The following is a 5,408-nucleotide window of genomic DNA, read 5'->3' on the forward strand; positions in this document are numbered from 1 at the left end:
ACATATTATCATGTTCATTCTCATCGATTTAACATGTTATTACATCAATTAATCACCAAAATTCATAACTACGTTCATGTTGTAAATCTCTCAATTTCATAACAAACCTCATGCTTATGAACAAATTAACATAACCACCAATTACCACATTTACAGAGCACTAATTTCAATCAATCCATTGCATAAAAACAACATCATATTCATGTAATTCATCAAATAACCAATCAAATCAGAAAAAATAAAACCTTATTGGAGGTTAAGGGAAACCTATATACCCTTTCATGATTAGGGCACCCTTAGATGAATAATCTCCCCCTTATCTTGTAAAGCCAACAAAAGCAACCTTCTATGTGATCTCCTTCCCAAATCCCTAGCTTCCTCTCCAAAATCTCTTGCTATATATTCTCTTTTTTTAATGTTTACTGGAAATTGCTCTAACCAACCTTATTTTCTATTTTTCTAATTATATAATAACCTAATTAAATTCCTCAAAATTCAATTTTGCCTTAACTAACACCAGCTTCTCTCCACTAGCCACCTAATTCTCCTAATTTACAAAATTAGGCCAACTCCTCATATTCTACCAAATTTCTATTAATTAATTAATTAAATCCCACCAAACTAATAAAATCAGCACAATTCATCACAAATGTAGACACCGGCCAAACACGTCATAAATCACATAAAATAATTATTTAAATAATTTAATCAATTAAATAATTAAATAAAAGGCTAATTAAGTTGGGGTGTTACAACTCTCCCCCACTTAAAGAATTTTTGCCCTTGAAAATTACCTAACAGGAAAAGCTCTGGATAAGACCCTCTCATCCTACTCTTGAGCTCCCACGTCACACTACCACCAGCAGGGCCTCCCCAAAAAACCTTCACTAAAGCGATCTTCTTGCCTCGCAAGTGCTTCACTTCAAGATCCTCAATCCTCAATGACAAAGCCTAGACTATCAAGTTCTCTCTAACTTGCACAACATCCAACTGGATCACATGATATGGATCATGAATGTAATTCCTCAATTGAGACACATCAAACACATCATGAAGATTATAAAGATATGATGGCAACACAACTCAGTAGGCCACCTCTCATACTCCCCGAAGAATCTCAAACAAACCAATGAAACGCGGAGTAAGCTTCTTAGACTTCAACATATGGACACTTCCAGTTATCGGAGTAACTCTAAAGAACACATGACCTCCCTCTTAGAACTCATGTGGTTTCCTCCTATTATCATGATAGCTCTTCTGTTGACTCTACGAAGCTTTCTTCTTCTACTGGATCATCTTGATCTTTTCAGTAGTCAGCTGGACTATCTCAGGTCCAAGCACAACACTCTCACCAGAATCGTACCAGCATAAAGGCGTCTTACACCTTCTACCATACAACTCCTCAAATGGTGCCATTCCAATACTAGAATGGAAGTTGTTGTTATATGTGAACTCAATCAAAGGCAAGTAGCTATCCCAAACACCTCATTCTTCTAGCACACAAGCCCTCAATAGATCTTCCATGAATTGAATAGTTTTCTCTTCCTAACCGTCTGTTTGCAGATGATAAGAAGAACTCAACTTCAGCTTGGTATGCATGGCTTCCTGCAAAATCTTCCAAAACCTTGAACCATATTCCAAGTCGACTTTTTGACCTTCTCTGATCTCTTTTAAGGAAACCACTAGTTAGCTTCAACACGCCCAACTTCACATTGTTATGAGTCTCTTCACACACTAAAATTAAGTCTTTAAATTGCTCAATCGACTCCAATTCTTGAACCATAAGCATCGACATATGCAACGACTTCCTGCTCAAGGCATCAACTACGACATTGGCTTTACCGGGATGGTAACTCCAACCAAAATCATAATCCTTTAGAAATTCAAGTTATCTCCTTTTCCTCATATTCAACTCCTTCTAATCTAATAGATACTTCAAACTCTTGTGGTCACTGAACACTTCAAATTTGGAACCAAACAGATCATGCTGATCGCAGTATTCGCAAGTGCACGAATCGCGTCAGAGTAATATAAGAGAATATCGATCCCACAAAAACCAAATTGTCAATCTATCGATTACAATCATTATGATTTTTATCTAAGGCGGTATAAAAAAGATATTGATGTTGCAAAATAACGGTAAATAAAAGAGGTATTAAATGCGGTGCAGATAAAGACATGTTTGAATGTATTTCACGTCAGTTAAACGATGTTTCGATTTTCTAAATAGAACTACTTATGGGGAAATATTTTCTACTTTTGAAAAGAATCCATTTAACAGGAACTGTCGCTTTCGCGTATTCAGAACCGAGTTTACCCTTAAATTAAGGCCTTTTATTGTCACTTAAGAAAGGTACGCATAACGCTAAAGTAGTAAACTTATTTTAAAGAAATAAGACTCGCAAACTTAGTTGAAAAGTGATTTTGATTTGGAAAGTTTTACCCAAGGAGTTTCCTGATTTTAAATCTATCAACGCGTCCGAAAATAGTTTCAAAAATCGTTTTTCCTTAAAGTGATAAAAATTCCTAGTTAACTAAGCCAGGGTGCTTTCGCACTCCTTGAATACTTAAAACTAACCAAGTTTGTTTCAGAAAACTCAAGCTAAAAATCAAAACAGCCCTTAAATCATTTCTACAGATTTAATATGTGAAACATCTCTTTAACCGCGATCCTTACATTCTAACCTTTGAAAGATTTAGCCAGACATGGTAATACAAACAAACACAATGATATTAATCATGATGAAAAGTTGTTTTAGAATGTAAGGCGTAAAGAACGAGTAAAGCGTGGACAGAAACTAACTAAAGTAAAGACAATGACAAGTAAAATAAATAAAAGCGATAAATAAGAACCTGCTCCAAACGGAGGCTTTAAATCTAGTACAAGGAAAATAAACCTTCGACTCTGAAGATAAAGACGACAGCAAATCGAAGTGCTCCAACTCAATCTCGTTAAGGTGTGATAACCCCTCGATGTGATGGATTACCGCTTTTACAGATGATAAATATAGTCTTAGTGTTGTAAGCTAAGTTGGATGATTTGGAAATGAAATGGAACGGCCTATTTATAGAGGAATTCAGCAGCTTGTAAAGACCATGATGCCCTTCAACTTGTCCTTAGTGGGAACGTGAATTGCAAAGGTGGCGCCCGCCACCCCTTCATGGCGCCCGCCATGTGTGGAAATGGGAAAGATCATGGGAACATGGTGGTTACCTCCTGGTTGAGTGTTGATGAGTCATGGCTTCTCCTATAGCGGCCGCCATGTGCAACGCCATGTGTACAATATTTGCCGAAAAAACCCTAATTTTTGGTCTTTTTTCTTTGTTTCTTCTAAAAGGGTCTGGAAAGAGCTAAATGTCTGAAAACAACATAAAAGAGAGCATAACACAAGCAAAATTATAATAAAGACCTAATAAACATGTGAAATCCGAGTAAAAAACATAGTGTGATTCAGTGTGATCAAATTCTCCCACACTTAAACCTTTGCTTGTCCTCAAGGAAAACCCTTTATAGTTTATGCAAGAAAAACAGTATCAACTAGAGTTAATTCAAGGAAAAAAGACTTATAAGTTCATTCAAGGAATGTATCGATAGGTACTAACGAATCGAACTAAGGATATTGTAGTGACACTTCCCGCAAATGCGGTCATAGGTTTCGTTCCTATACAAATCAATCCACATTACCCCACCATACCTAGGCCTTCTTTTCGTCTTCTTAAAGTCCTTTTCATTCAGGTGCAATCACATTAAGCCCGTTATCCATACATACTCATAGTAAAGTGACCGGTTAGTGATTATAATCTTAAGCATGGGGCTCTGGTACATAAGTTGGTGTAACCCATTTATTTAACCCAATCTACAGTTGTGGGGGATAGTATTGTAATCCACCCTACCAAGTTCAACACCAGATACCTTTGAACCAACCAACAATAGGCGTATTCTTATATATACTTAAGCATGGGGCTCTGGTACATAAGTTGGTGTAACCCCTTTATTTAACCCAATTTACAGTTGTGGGGGATTGGATCGTAATCCACCCTACCAAGTTCAGCACCAGATACCTCTGAACCAACCAACAATAGGCATATTTTTATATATTTTATTTATTTATTTTTCTTCTGCATGTTTCGCATATGTCTTTATTTTGCTGGGTTAAATGACCGTGTGAGAGTCACCTAGCCCGGATTTTCATACGACTTGAGAACAAAGCAGGAATTTTTGTGATCATTCACTTATTTTCATCGGTCCCCTACGTAGGGCATGCTTAAGCCGGAGCTAACTGCAAGGATAAACTACTTAAGGACTTATTTGGAACAGAAATTGGGGCCATAGCATATGGGGTATCGGGATCGACTCTTATAATCATGAAGCCTACGGTGTTAAGACAATATCGATTTTTAGAAAAAGCTTTCCCAAGTCTTTTACATCCCGTCATAAACCTGTCTTATAGCCTGAATATTCAAGATGCACTGTTTTCTTTGCTCACAATTTTTTTTGGTAAGGTTAAAGAAATGGGAGAAATACGGATACACTACACAGATGACTTGTTAAACACATGTTATTTTATTAAAAAGAAAAGGCAAACAACTAAAACGCACAAAACATACTAAAAATAAAGGAAAGCGATAGAAATATCCTCCCACACTTAAACCGAACATTGTCCTCAATGTTTCGATATGAGATAGGGTAGGAGTAACCTGGAAGAGAGAGAGGGAACTATGGGTGATCACCGGTACCGTCACCGTCACCGCCCTAGTCAGGATGCGTGGGTCGACGACGTCTGCTACAAGTACTAAGGCCTTCCTACAGCTGCCTAGAGCGACCTAAGAGAGAACCTTGGGTGGCCTCGATAAGTGCGAAGTGACACTCATTAGCCTGTCGCTGGTGATGCTACTCATTAGTGATCGCAAGTAGGGAATCAGTGATAGTCTGATGTGCTTGCTCACTACGCTGCTGGGAAGCTACCATAAAACTCATATTATCTGTCAGTTGTTGGTTTATGGTATTCAGAAGGGTGTCACGTCTTTCCTCACGAGCCAGGTGCTTGCACCACATCTCCTCGGTGATGTAAAAACCGAGAGCGGTACCTGCAAAATGGTCAGAAGAAGAAGGTGCAGTGTGTGCAGGTGATGCAGTAGGAATATCATGAGCAGGTGATTGGTCATGCCGGTCATACTCATCATCGGTCCCTTGCCCATTGTCCATAGGAATGTTAGGTGGCAAAGGACCGGTAAAAGGTGGAGCATCAAGATCATATGTCCAGTTCCTTGCATGTCACACATCTGTACGCTGAGAGCAAGGTAAAACAACACTGGGTATAACTACACCATGGATCATGAGGTGAAAACCACCTGCTCGTCGCACCTTGCATAATTTCACATCCTTCAAAAAATTTAAGTTAAGTGTG

The sequence above is a fragment of the Lathyrus oleraceus genome, chromosome 1, assembly GCF_024323335.1.
Source record: "Lathyrus oleraceus cultivar Zhongwan6 chromosome 1, CAAS_Psat_ZW6_1.0, whole genome shotgun sequence".
In the NCBI taxonomy this organism is placed as follows: Eukaryota; Viridiplantae; Streptophyta; class Magnoliopsida; order Fabales; family Fabaceae; genus Lathyrus; species Lathyrus oleraceus.